The sequence below is a fragment of the Musca autumnalis genome, unplaced genomic scaffold, assembly GCF_047663935.1.
Source record: "Musca autumnalis isolate F117 unplaced genomic scaffold, ASM4766393v1 scaffold_5, whole genome shotgun sequence".
Lineage (NCBI taxonomy): Eukaryota > Metazoa > Arthropoda > Insecta > Diptera > Muscidae > Musca > Musca autumnalis.
In genome coordinates, this window is record NW_027412088.1 from 196,190,573 (window position 1) to 196,210,342 (window position 19,770).

Below are 19,770 nucleotides of genomic sequence, written 5' to 3' on the forward strand. Positions count from 1 at the left end.
CCGTCCAAAATTGTAAGGAAAGGAGGTGTTCGCCCAGACTGTGGTTTGCGTGTGTGTCCCCATGATAGAAATTTCCTTTTTGTTGCAGGTGTCTCTAAAAGTAACAACTATGTATTTGTAATGACCATCATGGTATGTGGTTCGCAGCTGTTCTTGTATTGGACCTGGAGCTGAACAAGTGATGAATTTTTCATCTGTCGACGAAAATATTTAATCTTCACCTGTTAAAGGTGTGTGTGTATATTAAATCTTCATGCAACATAGACAATTGTTTTTTAATGAATGTATTTTTTTTAATAGAATAGAAGTTAACTTAAAAGATTGATGCTACACACCTGTGATTGAAGTAACTGTGAATTATCATTTAATCGTATCGTAGATCGAATATCTCAGGTAGGCACGAAACAGAAAGGCGGGAGATTTGCCAGGACGTTATTCACCTGCCAAAGGTGGAATTGTAGAAGAAAATATAAGAAATTTAATTTATTAAGAAGGCTGGCGTGAGAACATTTTGGCAGGAAAAGAAAACAATCGAAGTCATTTTACCAGGGCAACAGAAAAAATAACAAAGAGAAACATGGTGTTAAGGAGTTTTTTTCTACTTCCCTTGAAATATTTGTGGTATCTTTGATTTATCCAGGTAAAGATCAATATCTTTCCAATATTAGGCTTTCATGAAAATAAGTGCAATACAAGATGTTGTTTAAAACGATCGTGTAGAAATAAAAATCAAAAAATCGAAAAGGGATGAGATGTGATATTTCTTCCTTCAATGTCTTCAAAAGTCCTTTCCGGTATTGTGGACACTTGGAAGATTAAGGGAAGATACTCAATGTCTTGGCACAATTAGGTCAACAGAAATTGAAGGTAGTTTCAAGACAATTCCTTTTGTTGTGATTTTATTTGAAGGATTACTGGAATTCCAAACAATAGTATTTATTTTTTGGAACGTCTTGTTTAAAGGCAAGTCTATACTCGAATGGAAACAGAAATCTGAAAAGTGAAATAGGGGATGAAATATAATATTTCTTCTTTAAATGTCTCAAAAATTCATTTCCTGTATTGTGGACACCTGGAGTTTTAGGGAATGTTCCACAATATCTTGGCACAAATAGGTAAACAGCAACTGTAGCCAGTTTCAAGAAGGTTTTCTTTTGTGTCCATTTTATAATTACTTTTCATTCCTTATCAAATATGATCGGCTGTTGCACAAAATTATTCCCCGAAAAACCGGTCGTTCAATTCTGGAAGAAAACAATTGTGATTTTGGAACAATTATTATAATAATGTTCCTGTTTTGTGTCTTGTACTGCTATTGTATTATATTACACGATTTCGCGCCAAAAAAACGAATCCGAAATACAGATGTGATCGTGGGTATTGTCTTATTTTTTTTTTTTTTTTTTGTATGCCAGAAGAAAAATGTGAAAGATGCCAGAAGAAAAGATAAAAGAGCAAAAACATTTCGATTCGAATGAAATCTAAATGCATATCTGAATTAATTCTTTTTCAAGTTGAGCTGTTATTGCAAAATTAGGAATCCACCGAAGTCCCACACATTCAAACATTATACTACGTTTCATGCGCGGTTAAGTCCAGTCATCAGGCCTATTAAAATATTATTTTAGTGGGTGGACGAAGGCTAAGCTTAGAAACTTGCATTTATACATAAATCATTCGAAAATTGTATATACGAATTAAAGTCAGCTATTTAATTTCAAACTTTTTCTTGGCTGGTAACCCTATTTTTCAATGCTTTATTACAAATACTATTGTAGCTTTTTTTCCACCTTTATTCCTATTTGTCCTTCTGCATCAGAAGATTTGATCATCAATATTTGTAATCGAAAACTTTAACAAGTTGATGGTGGCTGAGACGATGGCAACCGCGTCACCAGGTTGTCAGAGACCCAGGTTATATAAAAAAAAACCTTCAATTTTATAAAACTCCAAGAGATCTTGTGTTTATAGAGGACCTCTAGAGGCCTCCTGTCTATAGAAAACCTCAAAAGGTCTACTGTTTATAGAAGGCTAACGATGGTTTTCAAAATATTCAATTGACTTTCATATTATATTTATTTTTATACCCTCAGCCTTTAGGCTAAAGAGGGTATATACAATTTGATACGACCAAAAATGTGCCTCATCGAAATAATGGTTTTGGACCCCAAGTATGTTTGTACGATATCCGTTTCAGACAATTTTGAGTCGATCTAACAATGTCCGTCCGTCTGTCTGGCTGGTGCGCACGATAACTCTCGAACGGATCAATCGATTCGGTTCAAATTTTGGGTATCGAAATACTTTGTTCAGATTTAATTTAAGTTCGAAGACGGGCCATATCGGTGAACTTCTTCAGATACCTCCCCCACAAAAGTTCAAAAATGTTCGGAAAAATTGTCCGCACGACAACTCTTGAAGGGAGTAACCGAATAAGTCCATACTTTGCACATCGTGATATTTCTACCAGACAATATGGACCCTATTGGTTCAATATGGACCCTATTGGTCCAATATGGACCCTATTGGTCCAATAGGGACCCTATTGGTCCACTCCTTCGGGTACCTCCCACACAAAATGTTGCTTAAGTGCAGTTGAAGGCCTGCTCTCGAATCGCTTTGATTTTTGTTGCGGCCACTTGTATTCACTACCCCCATTACGACGATATATTTTTTTTCAGGAGCAAGTCCATACTTCCTCAGAAATCAGCACAAAAACTGCAAACAACCCATATAATACCACGTGTCGTAGTTGCAGCGCACGATAACACTCGAACGGATCAACATATTTGGTTCAAATTTTGGGTCTTTCAATATTTTGTCCAAACTTAGTTTAAGTTCGAAGATGGACCATATCGGTCCACTCCTTCCGGTACCTCCCCCACAAAGGTTCAAAATTTTTCGCCAAGATTGTGTGCATGATAAATCTAGGAGGGAGTAACCGAATTGAGCCAAACTTTGCTGTTGGTAATACTACATTCATGCATAGATTCGGTTCTAATATGGACTATATCGGTCCACTCATTTGGGTATCTCCCACACAAAATTTGGAAAAAGTATAGTTGAACAACTCCTCTCTGATCTTATTAATTTGTGATGCAACAGGTTGCACTCGCGACCCCTGTTACGACGTTGTAATTTTTTTCGTGGGCAAGTCCATACTTCCTGAGATAATGACCCAAAAAGGTCCAGAAAATCCTACCGGCACCACCTAAACTGGCTAATGTGTAAAATAACCCTTTAAGAGACGAATCGATTTAGCTCAAACTTTGTAAATCGTATTATTTCCTACAGATTTGTATTAGGTCCAAATAAGTACTACATCGAATCACTCCTACGGGTACACCCTACCCAAAGTTTGGAAAAAATGCAGTTTAAGAACTCGTCTTGGATCATTCTGAATTTTGTTGCAACACGTAGTTTTTTGCGCCCATTTCCATCCTGGCAAATTTTGCCAACAGCTAAAAAACCTACAGAAGTATTGTGTTAACTTTTTTTCTTCGGGTACGTGGCTGAGGGTATATCTCTGTCGGCTCAGCTGACTGATACCTTCTAGAGTTGTACAATCTAGTTCGTTTGAAAGATCTAGTTCAATAGCTCAGCTCTTTTAACTGAACTAGTTCAGTAATCTAGTTCATAGTTCACTATCCAGTTCAATCATTCGGATCAGAATCGTTCACGAGGTCTTAATCGTTCTCTTGATGAAAACACATACATACATACATCAAATAGGAACAAACATTAGAATAGTATTATTAAACTACAAAAAGATTAAGTTTAGAAAAAAACATCCTTCGAAAAAAATTTAATTACAATTTCATTTAAGTGGCTGGCAGAAAAAGCTTACGTTGTGTGTTTGTAGAAATTATCACTGTATGTATGTTTCTTTTTATGTTTTCCTTTTTTCTATCCAAAACAAGGCACATTGAATAGGTAATGGATTCGATATATTGAGATACGATGTGTTTAAAATGCTCTTAAAATTTATTTTTTTACAATGGGGGATGACACTTCACATTGGTCCAAAACATAAACAAAACTTATTACATTACGAAGGCGTCAATTAACACAGAGGACGGCGTCACTTTATGTGAATGACATGCTGAACTAGATTGTGAATCGTTCGTTCGTTGATCGCTCTTTGTGGATCTTTCGGTCGGCGCTCAGTGAGCTATTGAACTATAATGAACTATATCGACTGATCTAGTTCATACGCTCTTTTCAATGAATCGTTCAATTGAACTAGTTCGTTCATGAACTATACAACTCTAATACCTTCTTACTTGTTCTGTTTGCATTAAACTAAAATAACCGTTTGCCCTAACAATCCTTTAAGATGCGCTGTGTTGTGTGTGTAACAGTTGTCATATCGATCGGTAATGTGACATGGGGGAGATATACCACAGCGCATGTCTCAAGAGAGTATATGTATATCTCCTTCTTATTGGGGGTGCAATTGTTTATTAATTGAATTGAAAGGACATTGAATTTGGGATAGGTAAACATAAATACTGGAATTTGGGTGAATAGTATAATTGTTTCTAACGGATTTATGGCAATATACACTCCACGTCAGTAGAATAGAACACCTACATTTTTGTTAATGTTAGCCTATTTATCCCAAAACGAATGAATCTGCGTTTTTAATCTTGTGGGGATTTAATGTCTATGATGTTCCGTATCAAACACAGAAAAAATTATCTTTTTAGCATTTCGCGAAATGATTTTCTGATCAATTTTCAGATAGTACTATGAAAAATAGTCATTTATTTTTGGTCATCAGGATAGAACATTCACTTTATATTCGCGAATTTTTGAGATATTAACGCCGAAATTTCTTTCAGTCGATAAAACAAGGCTTTCTAATCATTTTCCACCAAAAAAAAACCTATAAATTATTCCGCGGACACCGAAATAACAGCGTTAAAGGCTTTAAATTGACAGATATTTGAAAGATCTCGGAATATCAATAGGAGTCGCGCAGTTATGTCATATTTCTTCACAATAAGATAGAATATGACACAGACAACCTCGACGGATACAATCGAGTGCTTCGGATGCTGATAAGATGGAACATTTTCAAAATAATTATGAAAAGCGTAAAAATTTCTCATAAAAACCATGACGGTTTGTTCAATAAAACGGGTTTTCCGCGAACAAGTCTGCCGTTCAACGGTTTGGAAATATGCTCCACATTTAGAGGAAAATAATCTGATATGAAAACAACCGCTATTTTAATACCCTGAGGGAAATTTTAGCACATTTTCAAATTGAACACACCTTTTGGACTTTGAATTTTTTATGTGTTCTTACTTCGGTGTCCGCGACTGTTCTCAACAGTGTTATGCTCCAATATAAATGGACCAGGTTATGCTCTTCATATCGTATTTTACGAATTAGTAGTTTTTTCAACTGAACTCGCAAATGTAAAAGACCCGTTTTCGCGGAAAAACACAGCCATGGAAATTGAGGTTTTAGGTTTCGTATCTTGTTTTAAAAAGTACTAAAATTTCTCTCAGTGTATGAAAATAACGGTTGTTTTCGGATCAGATTATCTTCCTTCAAATGTGGAGCATATTTCCAAACCGTTGAACGGCAGACTTGTTCGCGGAAAACCCGTTTTATTGAACAAACGTCATGGTTTTTATGAGAAATTTTTACGCTTTTCATAATTATTTTGAAAATGATCCATCTTATCAGCATCCGAAGCACTCGATTGTATCCGTCGAGGTTGTCTGTGTCATATTCTATCTTATTGTGAAGAAATATGACATAACTGCGCGACTCCTATTGATATTCCGAGATCTTTCAAATATCTGTCAATTTAAAGCCTTTAACGCTGTTATTTCGGTGTCCGCGGAATAATTTATAGGTTTTTTTTGGTGGAAAATGATTAGAAAGCCTTGTTTTATCGACTGAAAGAAATTTCGGCGTTAATATCTCAAAAATTCGCGAAAATAAAGTGAATGTTCTATCCTGATGACCAAAAATAAATGTCTATTTTTCATAGTACTATCTGAAAATTGATCAGAAAATCATTTCGCGAAGAGCTAGAAACAAAAATTTTTCTGTGTTTGATACGGAACATCATAGACTTTAAATCCCCACAAGATTAAAAACGCAGATTCATTCGTTTTGGGATAAATAAGCTAACTTTAACAAAAATTTAGGTGTTCTATTCTACTGACGTGGAGTGTATATGTTTTTTTTAATAGCTTTTTATATCCTTTTTTGGGATATGTGTCCATTCAAGAAAAATGTAAAAATTTTACCTTAAAATTTAAAGTTTAAATAATACTTAAGCCTTAAATTAATTAAACTTGTTCGCATAACCTATAAAAATCAATCAAATACGTTTTATACACACGACTCATGCTTGCAATCGATTTTTCAGAAATCCTCTGCCAGGGTTTCAGGAAGAAAGATACGAGTAGCACTATGAAGCAATATGTTTCGCCGGTTGCATAAAATCACCATCGGTTCATATTTGAGGGGTCTGCGTGTTATTTTATTTAAAATATTGATTTCAGAATTTCCTTTGAAATGCATATCGTCTGCAATTTAACGGTAATGGGCAACAGTTGGCAATCGTTCGATTATATAACTAATATTGGATTTTTTTCTTCTCAAGGAGAATGCAAAAGAACAAGTAAAAAAGTATCAGTCGGCTTTGCCGACAGAGATATACCCTCAGCCTGTGTGGATTGAAATATTTTTCTTCCAAAAAAACTTATGTATTGAAGGGGGTTTTCAAAATTTTGGGCGTATGAACCGACAAAAGTATGGATAGGATTAAAGCTCAAAAATTTGCGGCGATATCGATAGATAGATCTTTTTTATCACACTAGCCTACGAAGAACATAATGTCGCTGTAAACAGGGCCACTAAGAAAACCTTCGGTAAAAATGTCCAAAGGATCCTCAAACCACACATAATGTTGAACATTTGTGTGGGTGGTACTACAAGGGTTGGGCAGCTAGGGCCCAAATTTGAACGTAGACTAAGTTTGGACAATATTTAGAGATCCAAAGTTTTGGCCAAATATGTTTCCAGGTCTGAGAGAAATCGCGCGTACCATTTTAGCAAATATTTTCGAACTTTTGTGGGGAAGGTACCGGAAGGAGATGACATTTTGGACCGAATCGACAGATCCGTTCGAGAGTTATCTTGCGCTCCAACAACTACACACGGTGTTATCGGGGCTTTTTGTAACTTTCAGGCTATTTTCTCAGGAAGTATGGACTTGCCCCTGATAAAACTTATAACGTCGTATGGGGGGCAGTGAATACAAGTTGCTATAACAAAAATCAAAGCAATTCGAGAGCAGGTCCTAATCTGAAATTTTCCGAAATTTTGTGTAGGAGGTACCCGAAGGAGTGGACCGATTGAGTCCATATTGGAACCCCATCTAAGTCTGGTAGAAATTTCACTATGTGCAAAGTATGGACCAAATCAGCAACTTCCTTCAAGAGTTATCGTGCGCACAAATTTTTCGAACATTTCCGAACTTTTGTGGGGGAGGTATCGGAAGGAGTGGACCGATATAACCCATTTTCGAACTTAAACTAAGTTTGAGCAAAATATTACAAAAGGCAAATTTTGCACCGAATCGGTTGATCCGTTCGAGAGTTATCGTGCGCTCCAGCCAGCCCGACAGACATATGAATAAAATAAAATATCTTCCCCTAAAATACATACATTCCAGAAAAAGATACATATGTATGCTCATCTGGCCTGGGTACCTATAGGTACTAGGAGAGTACCTATAGGTACTAGGAACTATAGGAACTAGGTCCTAGTCACATTGCCGATCGATATGACAATTGTTACACACCAACGCACTGCAACGAAATTGATTGTAACTGAAATGAAGTTTTGAGACTTTTTTCTTACTAAAATAATTTCTTAAAATCAAATTTCAAACTATATAGACATTTTCTTTTAAATTATAAATATACAAATTATTAAAATATAGCAAACAAATGTTGATATAAATGGGCAAAGTTGCCTTAACTATCAAAGTTGTTGGGACTTATTCAAACCGTTCTGAATTCTTGGTATTCCATCATAAGAAAATCAATAATTGGTTATAAACAGATATAAATGAAGCTGCCACAAAACGGTAGTTGGGGTCTGTGGATAAGACATATCCCAAGTAAAAGAACATTTGTAGAAGCTTATACAATATTCTGATTACTTGATATTTGACTATTGGAAAATCTATGAAAGTTTATGTAACTACTTTATAAGTCACTGTATGTATCTCTTTCAACATCGATCGAATTACAGCTGTTACATGTGCCTCAATATTAGTCTACGTTGAAACACCTTGCTTACATTCTGCATACCTGGTATTCAACGGCCAGAAAATCGATTCTTGATGAGAGTTTCTGAAAATTTGAAAAATATTATATATTAGAAAATATAAAGCGAATATTTAATTTAAAACTAAGGATATACTGAAACTTGGCTGGATACTATAATTTTTTCTTACGAATTATAGAATCTTTAATTTATCAAAAGTCTTTTTAACTGGGTTTAATGTTTATTCTGGATATGTCTTAATTCAAATCAGATTTTAAATTTAAACAATTGACCTCCCAATATTGGCGGTGCCAAGATCATAAAAGACTAAATAAAATAAATAACTTTACTTTTCTGACTAATAGTACGTTTATATATATAACCGGATTTAACAAACCCACTGGGTTTTAAATGTCAATTCCATTGCTTATATTTCAAATAAATCCTCATAAAGAAGGTTAGCCCTGCAAAATATAAACATGGCCTAACGCCTAAAATGTGATTTCAAGAATCAAGCTTTCAATCGATTTTTCAGAAATTCTCTACCAGGGGTTCAGAAACAAACATAGCATTATTCGGTGGATTTCATTTCATCACCATCCATTTGAGGCGTCTGCGTATTATTATTATTTTTGAAATATTGATTTCAGAATTGCATTTGAAAGGTATATCGCCTGGAAAATTTACGGTAATGGGCAACAGTTGTCAATCGATCGATTATATAATTTTTTTTTTTCACGGAGCATGCGAAATTAAAGGATAAAAAATAGTTTGAAAGTTGTTAAGGGTATTAACATTAATCTTTGTGCCAGCTGACTTTGGTTGTATGTATATTGAGATTAAAAAGCAACTGTATTGCGAACTATTGCGAAAAATCAATGACAGACGTGTGGTGTTGAAACCACCACAAACAGCTGTGATATTGTCTTCGTCAATAAACTAAATTATCTTCCCCTAAAATACAACGCAGCATATTTTGAATTAACCCATTCCAGAAAAACCATATGATTATCTAGGGACTAGGTCCTAGATATGAAAATTGTTACACACAAACGCAGTACAACGTAATGGATTGTAATTAAAATTATGTTTTGAGATTATTTTTATTTTTTCTTTCTAAATTGAATTTCCTAAAATAACATCGATGCCCTATGTTCTACCTGAACTTTTTACATCTGTTTTTTATGTAATTAATGCAATTTTTTTATGTAAGATATACTGATGTAAATAAAGGACATATATATATATATATATATATATATATATATATATATATATATATATATAAAATAACATTTAAAATTATTTAAAAAATTTCTTTTAAATTATAAATATACATATTATTAAAATATAGCAAAAATGTTGATATAAATGAACACATTGCATTAAAAAGTTCGTGGGACTTATTCAAATCATTCTAAATTCTTGGTATTCCATCATTAGTAAATCAATAATTGGTTAAGGAGTGAATTAAATAAAGCTACTGTGCGCATGTGCCACAAATCGGTCTGTGGATAAGACATAACCCAGATAAAATAACATTTGTAGTAGCTTACACAATATTCTGATTACTTGATATATGACTATTGGAATATCTGCGAAAGTTTATGTACGTAAGTTTACGTACCTCTCTCAATATCGATCGATTTACAGGTGTTGCGTATGCCTCAATATTAGTCTACGTTGAAACACCTTGCTTACATTCTGCATACCTGGTATTCAACGGCCAGAAAATCGATTCTTGATGAGAGTTTCTGAAAATTTGAAAAATATTATATATTAGAAAATATAAAGCGAATATTTAATTTAAAACTAAGGATATACTGAAACTTGGCTGGATACTATAATTTTTTCTTACGAATTATAGAATCTTTAATTTATCAAAAGTCTTTTTAACTGGGTTTAATGTTTATTCTGGATATGTCTTAATTCAAATCAGATTTTAAATTTAAACAATTGACCTCCCAATATTGGCGGTGCCAAGATCATAAAAGACTAAATAAAATAAATAACTTTACTTTTCTGACTAATAGTACGTTTATATATATAACCGGATTTAACAAACCCACTGGGTTTTAAATGTCAATTCCATTGCTTATATTTCAAATAAATCCTCATAAAGAAGGTTAGCCCTGCAAAATATAAACATGGCCTAACGCCTAAAATGTGATTTCAAGAATCAAGCTTTCAATCGATTTTTCAGAAATTCTCTACCAGGGGTTCAGAAACAAACATAGCATTATTCGGTGGATTTCATTTCATCACCATCCATTTGAGGCGTCTGCGTATTATTATTATTTTTGAAATATTGATTTCAGAATTGCATTTGAAAGGTATATCGCCTGGAAAATTTACGGTAATGGGCAACAGTTGTCAATCGATCGATTATATAACTAATATTGGATTTTTACTTCTCACAGAGCATGCGAAATAAAAACCTCTTACAGAGAATTTCTGAGAGTTTGTAAAGAGAATTATTACCACTTTCCCTCAAGTCAGCTGATTTTGATCAATATTGAGAAAGGTCATGGGTGTTAGTGTCAAAAGCATCTGTATTGCCATTATAAAGTACATTCCCCAGTATATAGTAAGTTCAGTTCATGGCCCAATAACAAGTCAATTAGGTACTCTTCTTCTTTATTTGCTAATTCGTTTTCCGAATGTTAGCGACCAATACAATACAAATAGTTTTTTATAAATACATATGGATACAATATTTGTAATATTTTTTTTGTTTATAGATTGCTTAGTATATCTGCAAATGCCTCTCTATCTCTAGCCTTAAACAATAGGATTGTAATGTCTCGGATGCCAGTCCATTCTGTGATGTTATCGATCCATGTTGTCTCCTTTCTACCTCTAGCAGGCCTTCCTTCTATCCTTGTGCGGATTACAATTTGCAGTAATTTATATTTTTGATTTCGCATTATATGTCCCAAATATGCTGTCTTTCGTCTTTTTATAACTGAGATAAGTTCTCTTTCGCAGTGCATTCTTCTTAGAACATCGGCATTTGTCACATGGGCTGTCCAAGGAATTTTCAGAACTCTCCTATAGATCCACATTTCAAAAGCTTCAAGTCTTCTTATATCAGCTGTTTTTATGGTCCATACTTCCATTGCGTACAATAGCACTGACCAGACATAGGTTTTGATAAAACGAATCTTTGTTTCAAGATTAATGTCATGACTCGTAAACACTCGTCTGTATTTTGAAAATGCTTCTCTGGCCAGTTCAATTCTGCATCGTATTTCTTTTGAACAGTCCCACTGTTCAGTTATTGTAATTCCTAGATATTTGAAACTTTTAACCCTCTCCACATTGGTGTTGTGAATTTTGAATGTTGCATTATTGTGGCCATTCTTTTTGCTTATAACCATGAATTTTGTTTTACTGATGTTAATTTTCAAACCATATTTCTCGCTGTGTGTTGTGAGCTTATTCACAAGATTCTGGAGACCAGATATGCTATGCGACAGTAAAGTTGTATCATCAGCATATCGTATGTTGTTCAGAAATGTTCCATTTAAAGGAATGCCTATTGGAATTTTGTTTATCGATTCTTCAAAAATTTTTTCTGAATAGATATTGAATAGCAAAGGTGATAATATGCACCCTTGTTTGACTCCCTTGGATATATCAATACTATTTGTCATTTCCCCGTTCACTTCTATTTGTGCATTTTGATTCCAATATAGACTTTTAATACATTGTACTTCTTTCTGATCTAGGCCAATGGAGATGAGGATGTCAATCAACTTATCGTGTAACACTGTGTCGAAAGCTTTTTCGTAATCAATGAAGCATAGAAATAGGTCTTTTTGTGCATTTTTACATTTCTGAACCAATGTTTGTATTGAAAAAAGTGCTTCTCGGGTTCCCATACCTTCCTTGAATCCAAACTAGGATGTTCCCATGGCTTTTTCACATTTTGAGTATATTCTGGAGTGGATAATACGCAGAAATATTTTTAGAGCATGGCTCATAAGGCTAATAAGTCTGTATTCGCTACAATATTTTGCATGGCATTTCTTCGGAATGGTAATAAATGTTGATTTTAGCCAATCTTGCGGGAATCGGCCTGTATCATATACATGGTTAAATAATTTTGTTATAATTTCTACATTTTCTTCATCTATTAGTTTTAGGATTTCCGAGGGAATCTCGTCCGGCCCACAAGCTTTCTTATCTCTCAGACTGTTTATAGCAGTTTCAACTTCTCTTCTACTTATTGGTGTTCCTGTAAGAGGATGTTGCGTCTGTTCTTCAAAAGTTGTTCTATGTTCATCTGTAAAAATTTGTTTTATATAATCTCTCCAGATATTTTTCTTTTCTTCTATGTCAAAAACAGGATCATTATTATTGTTGTAAAGTACTTTTGAGGGAGTTTTGCGGTATACACCAGCAAGTTCTTTTAACTTTCTATGGAGATTAAAATCGTCGTGAAGGCTTTTTAATCTTTCAATCTCCTGACATTGTTTAATTATGTGTTTGTTTTTTGCTATTCTTACAGCGGTTTGGATTTCCCTATTTAGTTCCCAATATCGTTCAAAATTTATGTTTTTATGTTTTCGTCTCTCTTCCATCAAGTCGAGAATATCCTGTGTCATCCACTCTTTCTGTTTAGATATTTTGTGGTATCCAAGGGTATTATCCGCTAGGGGCTTGAGCGTAGTCCTTAGTGCGTTCCATAAGTCGTCAACGTTTTCAGTATTTATGTTTCTCAGTTCTTGATTTATTTTATCTCGGAAATTTGTTTTGAATGTGGTATTTTCAAGCTTTGACACATCGAGTTTACGGCGAATCTTCCGTTTTTTGCTTGTGGCAATTTTTATGCGCAACTTCATCATCAGAAGATTGTGGTCTGAAGGAACATCAGCACCTGGATACGTTGAACATTTCATAACCGAAGATCCGTATCTGGTATTAATTAATATAAAATCTATTTGATTTCTCACAATAGTGTCCCTTCTATCTTGCGGTGATTTCCACGTGTATAGTCTTCTTGGGGGAAGACAGAACATTGTATTTGTTACCATCATTTTATGTTCCTGACAAAACTGAATTAGTCTATCACCCCTTTCATTTCTTTCGCCAAGACCGTATTTTCCTGTTATACCTTGACACTTTTCTGCACCTATTTTAGCGTTGAAGTCGCCTTGAATTATTGTTATTTCGTGGCTTTTTGTCATTCTTAATAAGTCGTCGATTTCCTCGTAAAAAGATTCAATTTCATGATTACTTTTGTCCGCAGTAGGAGCATATACTTGGATTATGTTTAAATCAATTGGTTTACATTGAATTTTAAGCAGCATAGCCCGATCCGACTTAAAAATAGAACCCGTTACGCTTTGCGCTATGTTACTTTTTACTATAAATCCCACACCGTTTCTGTGATGTTCGGTAGAATTGCCAGAGAAGTATATTTTCGCGTGTTGGGAGCTAAATTCACCGTTTTGTGGCCACCAGGTCTCACTTATTCCGAGTATATCGATGTTTAATCTATTCATTTCCGCTATGGTGTTGGCTAGTTTTCCTGCTTCATAGAGACTCCTTATATTCCATGTTGCAATGTTTAAATGTTGTTTTTTACCTCCGGGGATTCTTAGCACCCTTGTATTGCCGGAGACTAAGGGCCGTGTATTTGTTTCATCACTCATGATTGTATGGTTTTCGAGGGAGAGATACTTCAGTGGTTTCCCGTTGCCTTCTGAAGGGTTAACTGTTTTCCTTCTACGTATTCAGCCGCTCCACTGGAGTACAGACGCTGTTTGCTGCCGCTTACTTTAAGACAGACGCCGCTACCTGTTGGTCCGCGGGACGTATTTGATTTCCGTCCTACCACCCATATCTGGGAAGCATTCCCCTATCCGCCACCTGGGGACGCGCCCTATAGGGGTTACAGGTTCCCCGAAGGGCAATTAGGTACAACAGCTAATTATACATTTTATTTTGAAAGAGCCCCTTTTTCGATTTGAATGTCATAGAAATTAAACCGCATTCAAGCCATAATAGTAAATTATGACATTCAAATTGAAATTCTTGGATGACCTGTTTTTGTGCCACATTCCGAGTATAAGTTTGCCCATGTCATGTAGCTTTCCTAAAATAAATATTTTAGTTATTATAATTTTCTGTTGAATCTTCCCTTGTTGTATTCGACTACTCCCTTGTTCCTCATACCACAACTCCATGGAGTATGCGCCTTAAAGTTATTGGAAAACAATAAAACAAGAAGTGTGTGACAGATGACTTGCTTGGCGATGGCTATATATAGGAATAACAACGGTTCATCAAATGATAGAGAAAATTGAGGGTTAAAAATTTGTTTTATCAGTGGAGGTGAGTAAACACGATTTTAGTCCAAAGAGTTAAATTTGAATTTATTATTTGTATTTTCAGTTACACCGTTATCGATTTTTCAGAGAATTTCTAACAAATATTCAGAATTTGCTTGAAAGATGAAATATTAACCTTATATGAAATACTTCAGTATGGAAAATGTTTTAATATAATTTTACCCACAGATTTGATACATTGGCACATGTATGTGTATGTACGTATCTATATTAAAATTCCATCCATTTTGGATTTATCGATTTCTGTATTATGGTATACCAAGAGCTCAGAATTTTATGGCAACTTGCGCCGCATATGTTAGAGAAACACCGGTTATAACGGAGGTTTATTCGCAACAGATGTCATATCGATCGATGGCATAGGGAAGTTTTTGTATTGTATACACCTCTCACAGCGCATAATCTTTAGTTACACACTATTCTCGCGATTTGTGTAGCTTGGCTTGACGACGACTATCAAATCCAAATTTATTGATTTTTTACACTATGAGTTGCAGGTGCTCAGAATATTTTGTATACAGAAGGTAATCTATATATATAAAAGAGTAGTGAGGTGAGTGACTGACTGACTGACTGACTGATTCATCAGCGCCCAGACGAAACCGCTGAAGCTAGAAAGTTGAAATTTTGGGTGTAGGTTGATGTTGGGGTGTAGGGGTGAGATAAGGCTGGGTTTTTGGAAATTCGACCTAGAAGTGTACGAAAAGTACTAAAAGGTACTAAATATGGTACCCTTTGTATTAGGCTAACGGTAAGAGCTAGAATTCTGAAATTTGGAATGAGGGTAACTGATGGAGAGCTAGAAAGATGTACCAAAGGGTTTTTGGAAATTCGAACTATAAGTGTACGAAAAGTACAAAAGGGTACTAAATTTAGTACAATTGAGATTTGGGTGAACAGATAGAGCAGGAATCCTGAAATTTTGAATGAAGGTTACCGATGAAGAGTAATGATGAAAGGTTTTTGGAAATTCGAACTATAAGGGTACGAAAAGTACTAAATGGTACTAAATTTGGTACAATTTGGATTTCAGTAAACGGATAGAGATGGAATCCTGAAATTTGATATGAGAGTCGCTGATGAAGAATAACGATGAAAGGTTTTTGGAAATTTAAATGTTACTAAATTTAGTACAATTTGGATTCGGGTGAACGGATAGAGCTGGAATCCTGAAATTTTGAATTAGGGTCACTGGTGGAGAGAAACAAAGAAAAGTTTTTGGAAATTCGAACTGTAAGTGCACGAAAAGTTCTAAATTTAGTACAATTTGGATTTGGGTGAACGGATTGAGCTGGAATACTGAAATTTGGAATGAGGGGTCACTGATGGAGATTAACCAAAGGTCGAAAAGTCCTAAATGGTAGTGACTGAAACTTGGAATTAAGATTACTGTTAGAATTAGAATTGAGATATGGAGGTAACTTTAGAAAATCATACTAATGTGCGCGAAGCAGTACTAAATTCGATACAATTTGTATTTGCGTGAACAGATTACTGTTGGAGTGTAGGATTGCGGTTACTTTGGAAATTCGTACTTATGAAAAAGTGTAAATGAAAGTACATTGGCTATAACTTGGATTTAGGTGAACGAAAGAAGTTAGTTATACAAGTAGTTTTTGGAAAGCCGTGTACGATAAGTGGCAAATGGTACAAAATTTGGTACAATTTGGTATTTGCTATATGGTACAGAAGTTTGTACAATTTGTGATTAAAGTGAGTAAAGGGTTGGAATTTTTAAATTTAAATTCGCTATTAGATTAGCAATTGTTGTTTAGAGTGGAGGTAGGGATGAAGTTTTGAAAATTCGCACTTATTTATACAAAAAGTACTAAATAGTAATATAATTGCTTTCAGCGGAACATATAAAGCTGGAAAAGTGAATTGCGGTCGGGATATATGTTGAGTATAAGGAAGTAAGCTTTGAAACCTTTAATTATGTGTACGAAAAGTTTGGTAACATGTTGGTACAAAAACCATTTTGGTATTGTGTACACGGTTAAAGTGAGAAATACCTACTATGTATAGGTGAACGAAAAGTACTAAATGGTATTAAATTTGGTGTTGGGTGTAGGAACAAAGCTTGGATTATATAATTTGGACAAAAAATACGAAATGGAAAAATATTTGTTATGAAGATCACTCTGAACTTGGAGATAAAGTTCGGAGTTCGGTTAGAAAATGTGCATAAAATCTTCAAAATGCTCTAAGTTTTCAAAATACCTCTTCTAATAAAAGTGGATTGAAGTAGACATTTTTTAAATAAAGCTTTTATATCCTCTGAGTATTCAAGGTCCAAATGTAAAGAAAATTGGACAGTATAGATTTGTTCTATTTTTAAAAAACACTAAGTCGTGGGGTACCGTTATATGGGGATATATTTCGAAAATTTTACGAACCTATTTGGATTCTTGGCGAAACCGCTGAAGCTAGAACCTTGAATTGTGAATGTGCGTTATTGTTGTTGTGAAGGGGTGAGAGAAAGTTTAGTGTTTGGAAATTCGTATTGGGAGGGAATGCTGTGTAAGTGAAGGAGTAAAACCAAAAGTCAAGTCTGAAATTTGCAATATGAGTCGCTGTTGGTGTATGTCTGTGATATGAGGTCGTAGTTTTGGAAATCCGAAATAAAAAATATGGTAGCTGTGTAGGGGTGCGATACGGCAGATATGTTTTTTTGGAATTAAATCGATTAAATGTTGGTATTTAAAATAGGTTTTAATACAACAGAACAGACTTCATATATATTTTATGCCCTTTCCGCATACGAAGTAGCGGGTATTTGCCTAGTAATTTTATAAACCCGCATAGAGTTTTAGAATAATGGTATCAGCTGTTATCGATCGAGAGAAAGGATAGTAATGGGGTTTTAGTAACTAATTTATACATTTCCTACGTCTTTCCCTTGTCATACTATTCTATATTGTTTTTGCGCTTTACAAATCTTAGTTCAAATTTAAATTGGTCAATTTTACCATACGCCTCACTTTTCTATCTATCAAACTGCGAATTACCGCAAGGTAATTAATGAATGGTCTGTCAATTTTTTGTATTACTTTATAGAAAATACAATACTTTATTTTTTACTTGTAAAATTCAAGGTACTATGATGGCATAATACGTTTTGGTCTTTATTATTGGTGTCCTCTTGAATATTTTAAGCCATACTTTTTTCTACAAAAATATACAAGTATATTTGTTATCATTAGACAACCCAATGCTATTTTTGATTTCCACTTTTATGAAGCAATCCTTTCGTATGCACTGTGTTTGTGTGTAACATTTGTCATATCGATCGGTAATGTGACATGGGGGGAGAATTACCAGAGCGCATGTCTTAAGAGAGAATATAGGTATCTACTTATTATTGAGGGTGTAATTAATTATGAATTGTATTGAAAGGACATTGAATTTGGGATAGATAAACATAAATACTGGAATTTACCTGAATAGTATAATTCTTCTAAAGGACTGATGGATTTCGACTCTATCAAATGTATTTTTAATGGTTTTTATGTGTTCACATAACCCATAAAATTGTATGTAGTCTCAATTAATTTATAAATGATTATTTCCAGAATCATGTTTGCAATCGATTTTTCAGAAATCCTCTGCCAGGGGTTCAGAAACACAGAGAGCATTATGTAGCAATATATTTCATGAATTCCATACCATTACCATCATCCGGTCATATTTGAGGCGTCTGCGTATTATTATTAGTTTTGAAATATTGATTTCAGAATTTCCTTTGAAAATCATATTGTCTGAAATTTAACGGTAATGGGCAACAGTTGGCTATCGATCGATTATATAATTATATTGGATTTTTTTTCTTCTCACGGAGCATGCGAATTAGAAATCTCTAAAAATAATAGCTCAAAAGTTGTTAAGGGCATTTTAAAAAATGTTCCTTGTGCCAGCGGATTTTTATTGTATATTGAGAATAAAAAGCAAATGTATTACGAACTATTGAGAAAAATCGATGACAGACGTGTGGCATAGAAACCATCACAAACAGCTGTCACTGATTGATTTCATCAATAAACTATTTAATCTTCCACTAAAATACACCGCAGCATATTTTCAATTGACCCATTTCAGAAAAAAACCCATATTTTCATCTGGTCTGGGTAATATGCGCCAAGAGAGTACCCCTAGGGACTACGTCCTAGTCACATTGCCGATCGATATGACAATTGTTACACGCCAACGCAGTAGAACGTAATGGATTGTAATTGACGTGTAAATTGAAATTTAAAATTTTTCTAATATTAATTTCTTAAAATAACATTTAAATTATTTATTTTTTTTTTTCAAATTATAAAGTATACATTTTACTAAAATATACCGACAAAATATTGATATCAATGGACAAATTTGCCTTAACTACCAAAGTTGTTGCGACTTATTCAAATCATTCTGAATTCTTGGTATTCCATTATTAGCAAATCAATAATTGGTTAGGGCGAGAATTAAATAAATCTATTGTTGTGCGCAGGTGCCACAAATCTGTAGTTGGGGTTCTGTGGATAAGACATATCCCAGATAAAATAACATTTGTAGGTGCTTATACAATATTCTGATTACTTGATATATGACTATTGGAAAATCTACAAAAGTTTATGAAACTCCTTTCTAAGTCATTGTATGTACATATCACAATATCGATCGAATTATAGCTGTTGCGTACGCCTCAATATTAGACTACGTTGAAACACCTTGCTTACATTCTGAATACTTGGTATTCAAAAGCCAGAAAATCGATTCTTGAATAAATTTTCAAAGGAAATTTTATATGGTTTAAAATAAACATATAGCCATACATACATTGGTTGGCACCAACATAATTATCCACCCATGAATGTTTCAAAAATATTTTATTAGAAAATATAAAACTAAAGTTTAACTTAAACCTAAAGATATACTGAAACTTGGCTGGATACTATAATTTTTTCTTATGAATTCAAGGCAGTATGTTATAGAATGTTAAGTTTATCAAAAGTCTTTTTAATTGGGTTTAATGTATTATCTGGGTATGTCTCAATTCAAATCAATTGTAAAATTTGCACAATTGACCACCTTTATTGGGGGTATCATACGTCATAAAAAACTA